The sequence below is a fragment of the Balaenoptera ricei genome, chromosome 7 (genome assembly GCF_028023285.1).
Source record: "Balaenoptera ricei isolate mBalRic1 chromosome 7, mBalRic1.hap2, whole genome shotgun sequence".
NCBI lineage: Eukaryota > Metazoa > Chordata > Mammalia > Artiodactyla > Balaenopteridae > Balaenoptera > Balaenoptera ricei.
Window position 1 is genome coordinate 85,430,382 of NC_082645.1, and position 18,850 is coordinate 85,449,231.

At 38.7% G+C, this 18,850-nt stretch overlaps 1 protein-coding gene and 1 long non-coding RNA gene across 6 annotated transcripts in view; one reads left to right on the plus strand and one right to left on the minus strand.

Annotated features, from left to right (window-relative positions):
• The window catches only part of LOC132368617 (uncharacterized), a 29,905-nt gene extending 12,904 nt beyond the window's left edge, over positions 1-17,001 (plus strand). Inside the window, exons 3-4 of the long non-coding RNA XR_009504139.1 lie at positions 15,266-15,361; positions 16,918-17,001. This is a non-coding gene — a long non-coding RNA (uncharacterized LOC132368617). The remainder of the gene's footprint in view (positions 1-15,265; positions 15,362-16,917) is intronic.
• Positions 1-18,850, minus strand: part of SATB2 (SATB homeobox 2) — a 192,684-nt gene that overhangs the window by 130,258 nt on the left and 43,576 nt on the right. The gene's annotated exons all lie outside the window — the stretch shown is intronic.

Consider the following 18,850-nt stretch of genomic DNA (forward strand, 5'->3'; position numbering starts at 1 on the left):
TTGATTGAGGGTCAACTATGAGTCAGGTAGAATTGCTCTAGATGTCCTACATCAATACACTCATACATTGTATCATTTAATCCTCAAGTTATTCCCATAAAGTAAGAATTATCCCCATTTTACAGATTAAGAAATAGTAGCAGGAAAAGATTAAGCAGCTTGCTATAGGCACATAGCTTCTAATAATAATTATGAAAATAATAATATCATGAATTAAGTGCCTATTTTGTGGGAAGCACAGCGCTAGGATTTAACATATATTACCTCCTTTGATCTTCTCAACAAACCAATAAGGTAGATGTTATCATCACATTTTGCAGATGAGAACACCAGAGGACAGAAAGGTTAAGTAGTTTCCAAAGATTATACAGCTAACAAACAGCATAACTACTATTTAAACTCAAGTTTTTATGACTCCAAAGCCAACATTCTTTCCATTATATCAAGATCCTTTCTACTATATTATGTTGCCAAAATCTTTCTATTTTAAATACTTATGATAAGCACTTGAGAGAAAATAAATCCCTAATGGAGTATTTAAACCTAAATTGCTCACATTTAATAAATGGGTCAGTCAGAATTAAAAATAATATATTTATGCAAGCAAAAGGAGGTACAGGGATGTAGACCTAATTCAATGAACTGAATCAGTTGTATTTTGTTGGACCAAAATAACATATATCATTTTTGAACATAAAAATCTTTGTAATATTAATATTCTCTTCCAAATGCAGCATTAAATTATTTCATTCAATTGTTTTAACATTTCTGGAGTGTTTACCCAGGTATTAGAAGTACAGGGTAGTGAACAAGATAGGCATGGTGCCTACACTCATGAAACTTAAGAGTCTACTAGGTCTAACCAATAAGCAAAGACAAAATGAAAAATTCAACAAGTGCTAAGCACAAAATAATAGGATGCTATGAGAAAGAATAATCAGATAGGGAAAATGGCTCAAGGAATGAAAAGGCAAGTTTTCACTAAAACGTGGTGAAAACAGGGTAGTGAGCAAAAGTGGGCGAAAGAATGTATACGGTCATGAAGCAGGAAAGATCTGGCCTAGGCTTACTTAAAGAAGGCCCGTGTGGCTGAGAGCAGAAATGGGGAGAGTAAGTGCTTAAGGATGGAGGCCAGGACAGGTTAGAAAGAGCTTTGCAGGTCACAGCAAGTATTTGAATTTTAGTCTAAATCAAACAGAAAACCAGGGAAGGGTTTTGGGCAGATGAATGGCATTATTCAGTTTTTGCATTTAAGCCATGACTCTGGCAGGCTGGGGTGGAGGCAGTGTTGTGTTGAGGTCCTGAACTAAAGTGGCTCAGGAGTGAAAGGCAGAGAAGCCAGTTTGGACGCTGTTGCAACAGGCTAGGTGAGAAAGGATGGTCAACTGGATGAGATGGAAGCAGTAATCATATTGAGAACATGAAGAAGTTTCATAGGTACTGGTAATATTCTATTTCCTAAGCAGAGTGGTGAATACAAGGGTACTTGTCTTATTATCTACTCTTTAGTGTTAAGCGTATACATGACATATTCTTGTGTGTGTGGCATATTTCATAATAAAACATTTAAATATTATGAATGCTATGCATTTTAAATGACTGCTATACCTTAGAATACTCAGATATAGCTGTCTTGTAATTGCAGGCATGCTTTATAAATTCTTCAGTTTGACCCTTAAATCAGGACAATAAAGCCCTTCACCAGCCCGAATTCTACTTAAAGTATTTTCTAACTCCAGGTTAACTATAATAACAAGAAAACTCATTAAGTTTTAAGTTAAATTTAAAGTCTGAAGTCTGACAATTTAACATCTTAAATATCAGTGAAAATTAATCATGAGTTTGTCACCTGGGAATATAGTCGAGAATTTAAAAAGTATTGAACATTACTCCAATTAGTCATAAACATAGAAGGACATCAAATACAAAGATATTTATTAAAGAGTTATCTGTACAAATGAAAAGCTCTAAACAACCTAAATGCCTAAAAAAACGGGATGGTTAAGTAAATTATGGTATAACCCACACTATCAATATTAGGAAATCATTAAAAATTAATGCCTCGGAAAATGTTTGCTATATTAAGTATACACAGATATAGTCCTGTGCCCATGAGGAGGGAAAGGAAAAGAAACTAAAAGGGATGTAGAAATCTTTAACTTTATCAGCAAAACTTTTAAGATAAGAAATATCTTGGACCACAGGTGATATCAAAAACAATTTTACTTTATCCTTCCCACTGTTTTGTATTTTTCAAACTTCCTACAATGGATGAATTTATTACTGTTAAAATTATGTGCTTTCCTTGCAAATTATTAAGCAAAACAACCTACACACGAAAGGAAGCTATTTGCATTCAGAAATCTCTGTTCTTTTATACATTCTAGACTATTTTCAGATGAGAAATCGTCCCATTTAGAAAACTTTAGATAGAAACATGAACAGTTCCGATGTTGCCTAAAAGGATATTAAGCAAGAAAGCCTGACATTCAAAGTGGCTGGACAGGAACACCAACAAATTAAATCAATCTGGTCAGTTAGCAGAAATTTACTCCTCTCCTAGTCTTCATCCTCTATTCAGCCAACATCTACACGGTGCCTCCTGGGACCACAGGAGGACACAGAAGTCAGAAAACAATGTCTGTCAACAAGGGGCTTCTTATCACCTGGCTGGAGAAAGAGTAGGTAAGGCAAGGACACCAGGGACAAATCAGCAAGTAAATGATCCCTGGACGGATGCCCAGTGAGGGAAAGAAGGGCCCCTGAGTGCTGGATGAGTAAGACTTCCCCTTTGGAAATACTAAAGAGGGTTACCAAACAGGACAAGCAGCCAATGCCTATTCAGTGAAAGCAATGGTAACACCAAGACAAGGAAGGAGATAAGAACTTCTCAAAGGCTAGCACTCCTGACTCCTGACATGGACCTGCTTGCTCTGATTTAGCTCACTTCCCTTTGTGGGCTGCCTAAAGAATGATTATTATGTTAACAGATAGAAGATAAAATATAAGTGGCAGCTCTAATTGACATAACCAATAACTCTCAGTTAATGGTTACTTACCTTAATTAAAATAGTGCACATTATTTAGAAGAAAGTTTTAAAATACCATGGTAAAGAGCAATACAGGATATAAAATGGCTCAGTATAATTTTGGGTGAAACCACAAAAGAAAAATATGCCAGTTAAGCCAGAGATTATTCATTTACCATGTATATTTAGCATAAAGAAAGTATACTCATTTAAAAAAATACGAACACTGTGAATAGTGCTTTAATGCTATGTGAGTCTTTTTAGACCCCCAGAATTTTAAATAACATTTATAAAAACATTGCGTTAAATTAAAAGACATTTTAAATAAAATCATGCAAATCCCAAACAAGTAATTTTTTGAAAAGCTATTTGGCATTCTTTATTTTTGCCTTCGAAGTATTATATTACTTTGATTAGAATACCGGACTACCCATTTTTTCCCCTTTTTGGTTATGCCCTTAAAATAACTGTGATGCTCCCATAGCTAAGAGCTTTAAACTTGTAAATAACCCCTCCCAGAAGCCTAAATCTCCATATCTTAATATCATGAAAGCTGGAACTGTAAAATAAAATCTGTTAGCAGCTGAAATCTTAATGAGGTTCTACAAAGAAGCGGCTTTTCTGCAATGACTCAATGCATGGAAACAGTTGAGTAATTATAAATGCATGGGCTGAATATGAGTTGGCAAATATAATACCACAGAATGTACCCAGAACTAGGGTTGTCCCAGTTCAAATGAGACTATATTCCTTTACCAGTGCAGGCACACGACTAACCTGAAATGTCTTTGGCTGAGAGATAGGTGTGAGCCCATAAAATTATGTCCCTTGACACCCCATTTACATGGTGACAATCTGTTCTGGCCCACCAGCAGCCTGTTCTTCAACAACAAAGCACTTCGGAAGGAACACTGCATAATGTTGGTTTCATCTGACATTATAGAAGCCAACGACAATTGGACTGGAGAGGTGGTTCTCAAAACTTGGGGACATGAGATCCCCCCCCACCAAAAAAAGAATTTACGAAAATGAAGATTCTGTGGTCTGCCACCACGGGACAGGATGCACCAGGTCAGGATGAGCCCAGGAATCTGCACTTACAGAATTACCTCACAGCCAAGCAGGCCTCTCAGGGAGATACTAGAATAGAGAGTGTCTCCCCAGGGGAAGTGTAGGAAGGCCAGAGGGAACAGGCAAGTGATGGGTGAGAGAGGGGAGCTACATTTTTTTTAAGTACTCCACCACTATCATTTTTTCAGGGAAAATGAAAGGAGTTTCCTCAAAAGTATTCTCTGAACCTTCGCACATAGAGCTGCAAAGTTAGAACATGTCCTAGAAATATTTTAGTACAATTATTCATGGTAAAGAAATCAAACTCCACATGCTTATTTCTATATATAAATATATATTCTTAAAAAGGAAAAAAGAAGAAAAAAGCTCTCAGGGCCAGACACTTTCAAATTCATTCTTACTTAGGAATTCCAAAAATTTAGGAATGCTTAATTATATGAATATTGCATGGTCCGTGGTAAGTACTATCATTTATTCTCTGCATACTACAGATAAAAAGCAGGCAGTCTTCACAATTAACACACCTAACAAGGTAGGAAGTTAAAATGTAAACATGGTGAAACCCTATATTTTCATAATTATGTTTCCACAATTCTTACTTATTTTTCCCTAAGTCCATTAAATTCCCAGCCCTACATGCTAATAATACGTTTAGTTTTCACCATGCGCAGTCCTTTGTGAGAAAACCCAGGGAAATACCAACATTCTCAGCTGACAGTCTACCCCCTTGAAGAATAGAGGTTTCCACAGAGCCTTCTGAGAGCTTAGTATCTTAAGAGCCATAAGCCACCCCCAGAAGTCATCTGGCTCATGGTACTCACTATGGAAAGCATATGGAACACCTTTATGAAGCTAAACTATGCTGGGCTTAAATCAAAAGAATAAACTTGAAAGATATGGAGCCATAGGAATCTCAGAGGTACAAAAGCCCGCTTCTCCTGAAACTTACAGTACGTTAAGCAATGACATTGTTAGAAAGAGGTATGTAGTCTATAGCTTAGGAAAGCAGACATCAAAAAGCTGAAAGAAAGTATGGGTGTGATTCTGCGGATAGTGCTGTTTTGAGGGAGATGGTTTCAAAGAGATGTGAGGCTGTAAAAATGCCTGTACAGTCACAAAACTGGGAAAGAATACGCATGGGCATCGTCATGAAAAATAATAGTAATAAGAATAACATTCATTGAATATGATGCCACTCACTGGTCATTAAAATAATCTCACTTAATCTTTAAAACTGTCCTAAAGTAAGGTGGGCTCTGAACCCATTCTAGACATGAAGTGTAGAGAATTTCAGGTACTCTCCTAAGGTCAGCTCCCCTAGTAAGAAGTGAGGTCAGGATCTGAACACTGCACTAGAAAGCCTTCTGTGTGGCTGCTTAGGAAGTTCTCCTATGAGCTTAAAACTTGAAAATTATATAAAAAGTGTAGAAAGTAGAGTGGAGAAATAAGCAGGAATCTCTAAAAGAATCTTAACGAAGAGGTCACAGCCCAGAAACACCTGAGACAAACGAAACCTGCTAACATGCACAAAGGTGTTTGGTAAAATCAGGGACCAAATGATGATCTACAAAAAGACAGGACAACTGTTTACGGAAGATGATATCATGTAAAAAGATGAAAAGACTGGAGGCAAAACTACCCAATTACCCATCTATCCCCATTTTCTTCTGCTAAAGCAAAAGAAGCTTCAAACTAGAAATGCTAGAACAATGGCTGAGAAGGCCCTGAAAGCTAATATAGGAAATAAAGCCATAAAAGAACACTGGGGGGCTTCCCTGGTGGCGCAGTGGTTGAGAATGTGCCTGCTAATGCAGGGGACACAGGTTCGAGCCCTGGTCTGGGAAGATGCCACATGCCGCGGAGCACCTAGGCCCGTGAGCCACAACTACTGAGCCTGCACGTCTGGAGCCCGTGCTCCGCAACAAGAGAGGCCACAATAGTGAGAGGCCTGCGCACCACGATGAAGAGTGGCCCCCGCTTGCCGCAACTAGAGAAAGCCCTCGCACAGAAACGAAGACCCAACACAGCCAAAAATAAATAAATCAATTAATTAATTTAAAAAAAAAAAAAAAAGAACATTGGGCTGCTGTAAACGAGTGTAAGTCTCCTGGCCCAGAAAACTCACATCCCAGGGTATTGGAGGAATTTGCACATGTGATATCCAATAGTAAAAATAAGTAAATACATACATACATAAAATCATGAAGAAATAGAAGAATTCCAGAACAAGTCAAACTGTTAACTCCAAGTCCAAAATGTAAGAATCAAAAAAAGTTCAGTCCACAAAGAAAGTATAAAGCCAAATTAAAATCATGTCCTTTGACCAGGGGTATAAGAATGGCAGAAATATTTGAGAAAAGCTTTCATGATACCTTAGTGGACCAGACAGACAGTACAGTTAGGTAGTTTATGCCTTGCTCAATAATAACTAGTCTCCAAGTAAACAGTCAGCCTCCAAGGTGGTCTTCAGGGTTATGACCCAGCATTCTGTGTTTGGCCCTGCCCATTCAACATTTTGCTAATGATTTGGATGAAGATGCTTATAAAATGTGTAGAGTCCACAAAGCCAATATAGTTGATAATATAATTTAGATTAAAAATTATCTCAGGACTTCCCAGGTGGCGCAGTGGTTAAGAATCCACCTGCCAACGCAGGGGACACAGCTTCGAGCCCTGGTCTGGGAAGATCCCACATGCCGCGGAGCAACTAGGCCCGTGAGCCACAACTACTGAGCCTGTGCTCTAGAGCCTGCAAGCCACAGCTACTGAAGCCCGCGTGCCTAGAGCCTGTGCTCCACAACAAGAGAAGCCACCGCAATGAGAAGCCCACGAACCGCAACAAAGAGTAGCCCCCACTCGCCACAACTAGAGAAAGTCTGCGCACAGCAATGAAGACCCAACGCAGCCAAAAAATTAATTAATTAATTAAAAAATTATCTCAGCGGGCCATTAACACTTGAATAAATAAGGCAAAATGAAATTTACCAAGAATTAATATATTAGTGTCATGTATACTGATATATATACAATATATATGACAGATATGTATATATAAATTTTGACCTCTAAATTCTTGAGGAAAAAACAAAAGAACAAAAATCTTGATTACATTAAGGTTATTCAACATGAGCCACTACTGTGAATATCTGCCAGAAACAATTAATGCATTTCTAGAAAGTCAAGATCACATGTGAGGTAATGAGATGAGTTAGTTTCAAAGGGCCATGAACAACTAGAGAGCAACCAAAGACAAGGGTGATACAGAGCATGAAAGGATAGAAAAGGGACCAAATATACACGCAGACATCTGTGGTTGTTTAGCCGACAGAAAGGAAGTCTTAGAGAGGGCATGATCGTTACTTTCCAAATATCTGAGCTGTCCTACAAAGGAAGTAGTATTGGTACACTCTGTCTGAAGACTATTTCCTTTTTTCTTTTACAATCCTCAGGAAATGATAAAACTAGAGCAACGTGACAGACATCTATAGCCTCGACAAGGAGTGAGTTCCCCATCCCTAGAAGCACAGGCTAGTAACACTCCACCAGAGAAACTGGAGGAGATTCCTGAATATGGTGGGAGGTGGGAAGAGATGATCTCTAATTATGTTTTAGGGCTCAACCCCAATCCTAAGAGTCCATTCCAGTTTTTCCCTTTTCACAGGCAGCCCTACACGCTACTCAGCTGTGATCCACACTGCACTGGAGGGGGAGGGAATTTATAGTAGATTTATTGATGTACAAAAGGCATTGAATAAAATAATAGGTAGAAAGCTGAATTCAGATCGTGTGTAAATCTCCAACATTTTACAGAGCAATATTCAGCTATAAGATATTGCACAGTTAATACCACTTCCCTGAGGAATAGCTTTTTCCATGGACAAGATGGTGGATTAACACATTTATCATGGCTAAATTAATCTGTGCGCTACAGCTCTGCCTACTTTATATTTTCAATACCTTACTTAAAAAAATCAAAACTTGATTTTTCTATACCATGGTGTTATAACACCACCTGCAACAAATGTCAAGTTTTTATAAAGGAGGAATCTTTGCTTAAAATATGCATGCTGTTTAGCATTGGTTTGTTTTTAAAGATTGGTCACAGTGCGAATGCCCTTTCTACTGCAGGGGGTAATGTTAAGAAATTCAACTTCAAAAGAGTCTGTGGCTCATCTTCCCAATGTAATGATACCGCTGCTAAGTCTGGATTTAATCACAGGAGTGCAAAGAATGAAGCGGAGAGGAAGTGCGTCAGCACAGCTCCCTCTCTCTCCATCAATGCCATCCCCCACCCCACTGACTTTTCTTTTTGGTTTGTACACACTCTATAGGCCAGAGTCATTAATAACCTGTGTAAACAGACTATTTTAGAGACTATGAACTGCCTTTCTCTGTGCTATTTTAGCAGTTAAGGGTATTTGAGGGATTGTTAAAACTCTGTAGAACAAAATCTTTGTTGAAAATATATCAAGAGCAGGTTGTCTTCCCTGCTCCCTGAAACTTTACCAGGACTCCTTGAACTCTGACCTGAAAAGGACACTTGGTCAGCCAAACTTAATCCCAGGCTCTGAGATTAGTTTAATGATATTTGAGGCAGCTAGGATCAACCATGCTGAATTTTGTGGCCACATTGTAAAACGAGCCATTGTTCCTGGGGCGGAATACTCTCATCTCAATTGGTATTTGAGTTAAACTTCTATTACAGATCACCCACCCATTCCTCAATGCAAATAACCTGACAGTCAGAATAGGCCCGATTAATGTCTCATTTATCAGAACTCAGTATTTTCCAGTATCATCTTCCCAAAGAATTGGACAAAGAATGCTGGGGATTGTCATCTTTACCAATTTCCAATCTTGAAGGGAGATGACAACTCTGAAAAACTGACCTCCCGGTGCATGTTGTTATAACTTTAACTATGGAATACTTTAGGCTGCAGTTCAAGAAGAATGAATGCTCCATTATTTTAACCGACTTCTCAGGGTGGTCACTTTATTTTTTAATGCAATGTACTACACAAGAATGACATCATAAGGCTATCATAAAAGCAAGTGTTAAAACCTATGATGAATTGTCCTACTATAAGCAGTTAAAAAGTGTAAAAGTAGATCAAAACATACACTTAAGGCCTGGTAAAACATTTACATTCACCTTTGTAAATACAAAAATAAAAAGTTTTCTAAAAAGTCATAAAAGTCCTTTGTGCCTCGTACTTCTAAAGCTCTATTAGTGATCTTAGATGCCTAGCGGCTTTTTTCTAATTAAAGAAGCCCAAATAGTAATTGCTAATAAATGGCATTTACTGATCTTGTGTAGTTTCTTTCTTTTTATGATAAAGATCTCATCTTTATTGAGTAGAGTTTGTCATCCAGAAGCTCACCCAGCATATTTATGCATGACAACCCCCTTTAATTTTCCTTGCTTATATTTACATTCAAACAAAAAGTGAAAGAGGCGGTAGACAGTATTACCACCAAATGAGTATTGTTCTATTTATTAACATATTTTTTAACAAATATTCTATTAACATGAATATCTACCATGTTCTAGTCACTATGCTAAGAACATTACTTGTATGTCATCTTATCCTCACAACATTATGAGGGTAGGTACTATTCTTATTTACAGATAAACAAACTGAGGTTCATGGAAGTTTGCACACTTTTTCAATGTCACAAAGCAAGCAAGTGGTAGTCAACATATGCACTCCGGCAGTGTGACTCTAAAGCCAGTATTTTAGCAATAAGAGTGATTATAATGTATCAAAAATATGGACTGTATGGCAAGCAGTGGGTGTGGATAGTACATGGTCTCTAGACTAGAATAACTCACAGACCAGGGGAGAAAAGATAGGTCAACAGATAAACTATAATCTATCGTGCTAACTGCTGTTACAAAGATAAGTGCGCTAGGAGCATAGAGAAGAAAGCACTAATTAATGCTATTTGGTGAATGGACAGTGGATGATCCTCCTAGGATGAAAACTACAATTGTAATCGGTTCTTAAGCGTTCCATGTAACCTGGAGAGAGAGCAAACATTTCAGAAAATGCATAAAGACAAAGATTCACGAAAGAATATGGTGCATCTGAGGAACAATGAGAAATTCAGCTCTGAATGAGGGCAGAAAACCCAAGCCGTTACATGATTGGAAGGGGATGAAAAGAAGACAAGCTAGATCATGGGGCCCCTAAATTTGGTGACTAGAAAAGCACTGTGAAAAGTGATTTGAGATGGATGGAAGCTAGATGAGAAGAATGGAGTGATGCAAACTTTGAATACATTTAACAAGGAAAAGATAGAATATGGTGGTAGCCTGAGTCAGGGACTAAATACTGAGAATCTCTGTTTCAGTTTGGGGCCGTCTTGATTGAGCATTTCTGTAGACCAAACAGAAAGAGGCGACAGAAAGGGAGAAATCAAAGCTACAAGAACTCTCAGGACAAATGATGAAGAAAAGCCCCCAAAAAGGTGAGAGAGTAAGCAAGTGAGTGAGCCAGGAAAGGACCCCTCATATGGCTGCTCGCCCCACTAACACACACCCACCCCCCAACACACAGAGACGACAATGCCTGCTCCAGCACTTCGTTAGTTCGTCTTTTGTACTGTTCTCAATTCTATGTGTCTTTGTCTTCTCTTCCCAACTAAGTAATAAGTCCCTCAAGGGCAGCGGCCAGGTTTTCTATTTCTTTGAATCTCCCTCCTTACTTAAAACAATGTGGACACATCTGAGCTAGGCATGTGTACCTTGTCATGGTGGGTCTGGGAGGAAATCAGGGATGGATCAAAAGAGACAACACCTCCCCTAACGGGAACAAGTCACAGATGAAAAATAGAAACTGTGCAAGTTCGCTTTGCATGGTACGAGCTGTCCCAGATGGAACTGTAAAATACATGGAGAATGTAATTGAGCTATTTATCAGGAAAAGACTGTGTAATAAATTGTCACATTATAAATAATCCTGTTAGAGCAGGGGCTCAGGGGTGAATCTGTTATCTCCTACTTCCCTTACAGTAACTAAATGCAAGTATAGTTGATAACAGAAAACACCAGTGCCAAGGAATATTACAATGTTGTTTTAAAAAATTTATTTAAAATTAATACATGAAATGCTTTTGCTAGCTCTCTGGTTCCTCAAATTAGAAGAAAACATTTCTAAATAAAATTTATATCTTCTCATAATCCGTATGTTTATTTTTATAACTTACTCAGTGTTTAATCTGAAAATAGTATTCAAAAGCACATTTGCAATCATTTCTTAGCATCATAGATTTTGGCTCACAGGTTTTGAAGTCCTCAATTTTATAGATAAGAAAACTGAAGTTCAGAGAAGTGACTTCTTCAAAAACATGCATTTTTAATAATGCCAGATTTAAAGCCTAGTTTCCCTAACTCATTGTCCCATAGTCTTTCACTAAGCAAACCTAAAACTGAAACCAAACTCTGAAGTTTTTCTCTCTGAATCTAATCAGAAATCCTTGCTGGCACGATTAGCTTTCTGCCCCTCTGCTCTCAGTCTTCCCTGATTTCCCACGATAGATTCACAAACAAGCTGCGGCCAACACTGCTACTTATCTACCCAATATCCACTCTCCCTTTCTTTCTTCCCAAAGAATCCCAATTTTTTTCTTAGAAGCACTGTGTCAAATAAAAAATTTGATTTCCCAGGCTCTCTAGACCTGAAACTGAGATAAATGACAAAGTCCTAGGGGATGAAATCCCTTCCAGAATAATAAAGACAGAGCTTCATGAGGAGAGGTATTTGGCCTTTTGCCCTTCTTTCCCCACCCTCTTCCTGCCTGGAATCTGCACTGGATGTCTAGAGGTACAGCAGCCATTTTGCAAACATAAGAAGAGAAGCCAGGAAGAGAGCTGGAGGCTGTGTCCCTGGCAACACTGGGAAATACTGTATTATCCTGGATTGGTCACTACGTAAGACAAATAAAGCCCCTATTTGGTTAAACTACCACCGTAGAGTTTCTGCTACATGTAGTCACTTGCAATCTTAACTGATTAATACCTAAACTAACATCTTACTATGCACTGACATATTCCTAACATAGCGTTGCCCAGACTCAAAAACCTTTCAGCGGAGGTCTCAAGCAGGAGACCACTAAATCAACATTAACTCCTCAACCTGGCATCCAAAGCTCTTTATGATAGATTCTTGAGTCCTGATATCGCCCCTGAACACATCCTGCCTACCAGCTAAACAGAACTCCCTGCCAACTGCCTCTCTCACCTCATCTCTGCCCATCAAAATCCTACAGTCTTGTCAAGGCTCCTCTCACATATCACTTCCCTCATCAGTCTAAATGGATCCCTCCAACCTGGTAAGATTTCTCCCCATTTTGAACTCTCAAAGTAATTTTGTTTGCCCCCTCCAAGATTACTCTTTACGACAGCCCTTGCACTCGTGTGCTCTCCTAGGCAAGAGGCACCTTGAAGGCAGGACCTTGTCATTCTGGCATGGAAGCCCCACCTCCAACCCCGGCACAGTGCCTGACACAGAGCAGATGATGAATAGCACTCCTTAAATTGAATTAATAAACACTTCCCCCTCTCCTAATGCATCTCTGACTGCTCCCGGAAAGAGTCCACGCCAACACTCTAATGACTTACGAGGGAGCATGTGTGACAGCAGGAGTGAGCTGAGCTGCACTTCAAACTGCGGTATTGTTTTGACACCAGCACAAGTGATAATGGGCTGTTACTCGGTGTGTCAAAGCGCTCACTCAAGACTCCTGCGCCAGCCTCTCCTGCCTGTAACAAACCCCAGTCTGCAAAAACCTTCCATTCGGAGCACCATGTGGCTTCTGCTTAAGAAAAGCCTCTAGCTGGTCACTGCTCTCCCTGTGGATCACAAATGAAACAGAACGATTCCAGCAGGAGCAGGGATCCGTCAGCACACACCTGTCCTTCCAGAAATGATCCCCGGCAGCTAGACAGGGGTAAAGAGCAGGACGTGGTGGCCAAGGGCAGAAGAACAGCGCGTTGTGATCAAGTAAAGGCTACACCTCAGCAATACTGAGGAAGCATTCAGTTCAGACGGCAAAAAGCTGGGAATCGTAAAAGGAGGAAAAACCTACAGGATGAGAGCCTGTGCAATTTGAATACAATCTAAAAAACAAAATAACTCAAATAAGAATGAGAGCCATAAAATCTACATATTAAAATATAGGACCTTAAGTGAGAAACATGCTGTCCTTCTTCGCAGTACAGGGTTACTATAACTCGTACTAGCTCCGCGACTGCAAGTCCCTAAAGAAAATGTTACCTTCCGTAACAGAATAGTTAAGTTTGGGCATTCCCTGGTGGTCCAGCGGTTTTAAGACTCAGCACTTTCACTGCCGTGGGCCCGGGTTCAATCCCTGATCAGGGAACTAAGATCTCACAAGCCATGTGGCACAGCCAAAAAGAAAAAAACACCAGAAGAGTTAAGTTTGTCATCTGCCCAATGGCCAAGTAAGTGTTCAAAGTAAGCTAAAACAAAGTACACTATTACATACACTATTAATTCGAATGGAGACTAAGTCATCAATATTACTGTAAATCTCTGAGAAAAGTTGCTAATCATTAGCCATATGTATCACTGACGGTGCTATATAGTATTGTTTTAACTTATTAGCTACTATGTATACTATAATTAAAAATGATATTGCTTTAACAAGCATTTAATACTAAATGCATGCTGGCTAAAAAGTAACTGAATGAACATTAATAACATACACCAATATCAAAATTGCATTAAAATCTGTAGATATTTGATTTGATGGGAAGGTGACTCCTTCATTCATGAGAAATTGCGTTAAATGAATTCATCCCTCACTCCCCAAATGAGATTGTGCTTGCTAGGTGTCCAGTGACCCATTACCTCTCTAATGCCTCCCCCACAGGTCTGTGGTGGCCACGTAAACCTTTACGATTCGAAGCTAGTCCCCGTGACACCTGCACTGTGCCCCTCCTGGTCTAGCCTGTCTCCTTCCTGACCTGATACTCCATCCTACTCTCCAAGCCCTCTGAGGGCAGCCTCCAGGCCCAGCACCACTCCCTGTGAGCTGCCCTTCTCTGCAGGCTGCTCCCAGCCCCATCAAGCCTGTCAGCCGACTTGTAGCACCACCGCTGCTCCCACTGCCACTGCAAATGGCCACAGGGTAAAGAGGTAGCTGTCATATGCACAGGCCTCGGCAGGGGTGAGTACTCGGGAAAGTTAAAAATAGGACAACTGGATCCAGAAGGCAGTGGGCACCAGGACTTGGCAGGAGTCATCATAATATTTGGCAGAAGAAACATTATATTTCTATTTTAGTGTGTTTTAGTTATTTCGATATAGGTGTGGTTCTATTATACCAAAGTGGGTTATTTTGCTTAAAATCTAGTGGATTATACTTTGTGGGAAATTGAATGAATTTTAAAAATACACAATTTTAAAAACACTACTTTATGTACAAATCTATGAATGGATAATTATCAAATAGGAGACTATCCCCTAATAATTATATTTGACTTTGAGGTACACCATGCAATTTTCGATACAGATTTACCTTCATAATTATACTTTTCTTAGCGTATTAATAGCTTTCAGTTGGTAATTCTAATATTAAAATAAACACACATCAAAACACAGTGGGACCACACATCTACTAGCTGGCAGGGAAAAGGTCTTCAAATGCTGCATTTCCCCACAAGTAATAAATGCATGCTTAATTTTTTTTTTAATAATAGAATATTGCTCAAAAAAGGGCAGGGAGGGGAGACAGGAATTTTTTTTTTTCTGATTTAAACTTTGAATTTTATTCACATTGACACTGGATCTGGCATACCCAAAAGAACAATATTAAGGGAAAAAAAAAGAAATATTGACTTATGTAATCAGAAGAGTAACATTGAGACAGGAATATTTTAAATACTAAGAAAAGGGAGAGAAACGGTGAGAATGGAAGAAGACTACAGAAATCAGGGGAAAGAAATTAATAAATCACAATAAATTAAAACTGCTACTTTGGAGTTCACTGCCGGTTCGTTTCTTATTGCCCTATTTACAAGCTAACTGCATCACACTGCAACGTAACTGAATATATATAGCATAACGTGACCTAATATCTTTATCTAGTTGGGCTCTTTAGTCGCACAAATATCACTATTTACTTTTTTTTTCTTTAAGCTGAGATCATTTAGTCCAGGTAAAAGTGTACCAAAGTGAAGCTATCTCCTGTGAGATGCTCCAGGAAGGAGAATGAAAAGGAAACGTGATTCAAAGGTAACATGACATTCAAATTTTCTAGGACACAAATACCTATTGACAATGTGTCCCCAGGGAAAACATTTACATTCCTTCTGCTGCACACAGCCCCAGATTTGCTTTGAGGCAGTTCCACAAGTGGAACCACATCAGAAGAAAAGATATGAACAACTATTTTGGAAGAGGAATGAGAGGGGAAATAGCCTCGTTTTCAATCCAACTGTGGAAACGCTGTGTTAAACTAGATGGTTTCACTGTAGTCAAGCTGCATTTGTACTGAGGTAACTTGAGATTTAGAACGCTATAGAAGGAGAAGATTGAACAGACACAAAGTGTTTGTCACTTGACTTAAAAACTAGCTCATTTTATTACAAAGCCATTAGTGAAATGTAAAACTTTTTAAATTTGTTATTAATAAGGCAATTTCATTTTTTAAAATACACAATTTCAACCAGATGACTTGGGGGAAGAAATTTTATAAAATTTCTGTCAGCATATATAAAATACAGATTAAATTCTTTGAAGAAAGTGGAGTCAATGTAGTACAGAATACTTTGTCTACAAAAAAAGAAATCAATTCTTTTCCAAGTTGATGCAGAGCCATGGAATAGGATTTTGTTGATCAAAACACAATGAATATCAGAGGATCTATTCTTCCTATACTGTAAGAAAATCAAAATGATTACGGAAATAATATTGGTAATTCACATCCAGAATCTCAGAATGAGGGGCTATATGAATGAAGACCACAGAAAACAAAAGAAATTAACACATTATGTCTAGCTTCTGCTTTGTAAAGTAATAATAATAACAATAGTAATTATACTAGCAACTAACAGGTACCCAGCTCTTACCCTGTGTAGGATCTTAGTTCCCCGACCAGGGTTCTAATCCGCACCCCCTGCAGTGGAAGCAAGGAGTCTTAACCACTAGATCGCCAGGAAAGTCCCTGTTACCCCTACTTTATAGATGAGGATGAGGGGCAGAGAGTCACAGAGCTGGGAAGTGGTAAAAGCAAGATTAAAAGGCCAGCAGTCACTCTCCCGAGTTCACAACACCTAACAACACACTCTACTATCCTGTCCTCAACAAGAGCAGCAGCATAGAAGACACAGAACTGGAGGCCCAAGGCCCTGTCCCACCACATTAGATAGCTCTCAGCTGGTCTGACAGGAGACACTTGATCAACTGTTCACCACGAGCAATTCCTAACAATGTCTTAAAGAAAAACTGGGAAATCCATATGCTTTTAACCATTTATGTTCGTTAAGTTGGAAATTAAATAACTTTTTTTTAAAACTAATGTACAACTGTGAAACGTTATCAGTGACTTTTACTTTCAAAACTTAGCCTGGTTTCCTTCTACATCCTCACAGTGTTGTACAATACTATTTGTTGTTTGATTTGGTTTGTCTAATAAACTCTCACATTTAAATTGGACAACCATTTTCAACCACCTTTTTGTTACACATAATAAAAAATGTACCCAACAAGAAAACATTAAATAAAGCATCTAATACAAGTATTAGTGATACACAATAACATCTCCTGTTATGTCTGAATTCATCCATCAGGCTGGAATCTCATACAAAATAAACCAAGATCTGCCTTATGGAGTTCTGTTTTTGTCTTTGACCCGAAGATCTGATCTCCCCTCCTGTTCCTACCCACCCATCATAAATCACCTGTCATGGATCACAAAAGGGACCAGGTGAGTGATTTTGGCAGACTCAGTGAAAAATCCATCACCGCCCAACAAAACCAACACAATGATTAGGTGCTACCAGCAATCAACCCATTATCAATCTCTCCAACACAGAAGACAACACTTATTTTCCCAGATTCCCTAGTACTACAAACAGAACTATTTTGGTTCCACACATTTCAAAGACTTTTAAAAATTCAGGGCAAACAAATGACTGTGGCAGCTTGCGGACACAGGTCCTTTGAGAAGTGCTTGAACTCACAACATCCAAATTTTGAGTTTTTAGCCTTTCACCACACAGAGACCTACAAAACACTCTTTTTAGTCCAGTGGGAAGAAAAAGGAATTATTACTCAGTCTTACTATGAATAAATTACCCTCCAGAAGAACAACACATACCTTCCAGGAAACTATTAAATGCGCTTAAGACAGAATTTTCTAAATGTCACTCCCCCAGGGCCCTGAAAATAGTACATTCTCTCCACAGGATAAAACAACCTTATTTCTGAAGAGTAAGTTAATGCTAAAGAAGGTCAGTTAGAAAAATATATCTGCATTCCATGACTTTAGAAGTTCAACCTGGGCTTTGCCTGACACTGTTTCAAAAAAATTTTTAGTACAGGTTGTAAATCACCTCGGGATGCCCGTGTGAAAGTAGTGCTGCCTGGGAACGTTTGTGTCATATTGTAGCACACTCAGCTGCTGCATCCCCACGAACGGCACTTGCAATGAAAACACTGCCATATATCTTGATTTGTCAGAGAACAAATCAGTTTTATCTGTTCATTTTGTGGTTTAGTGTCATAGGTATTTTAGAAAACATAATTTATAATTCCTCATGCAATTATATATGAAATTAAGTCATCTCACTTTTCCAGAAGCATCAAAATATTTCAGATTAAGTAGAATGTACTCATAATGTCTTTGCGTTCTTGTCTCCCAATCTACTACAAGAAGAAAAGATAAATAAATAAAGGAAAAAGAGGGGAAAATAAGTAGCATTTTAATGAGTTAGTCTAGTTATATCAGGCCTTGTAGAGGCTTTTATTTATATTCACTATCACAACAATGTCTAATGATGCCATAGAGAGGCAGGGGATAGTGACTAAGCCACTGTCTCAAGAAGCAGAACGCCTGAGTTTGAACATCTGAATCCTGGCTCCATCACTTACTTGCTGGACGCCCTGGGGTAATTCACTTAACCTCTCTTTGCCTTAGTTTCCTCAGCTGTAAAATGTAGATAATCGTACTTATGCCACACATGGTTTGTGAGCATTAAATGTGCCACATGCCTGGCACACAGTAAGCTCTGTGTTCACTAGCACTATAATTAGCAACAATATGCACACCACTCTTCTTTTTTTTTTTTTGAAGGACTAAACATACATGAAAACATAACAAAACTATGTCTTACTGATTAATACCGAGGTATTCCAATGATAGACAAGAGAAAAATATCCTATTGGTGTGTCCTTTTTGGGGGGATAAATTGGTTATTTTTGTAAACTTCAAGACAATGCAGCCAAGATTCCTTACCAAGTACTAAATGACACCTCAGTCTCCTGGGGGAACACACCACACCCGTAAGTGTTTTAATCACCCTGATTTACAACAGAGTTGGGCCTATTCTTTTTCATTTACCTGGCTGAATTAGTATCTGCTGAGAGACTCAGACAAATTCATAATCTTATTAGTCACAACAGGAAATTTCCCTTTAATAAGTAAGACAGAAAAGCAGTTATTGATCTTAACTTCATTTGTTTAAACTGCAAATGGGTGCATTTTAATATCCACTAGGGGTT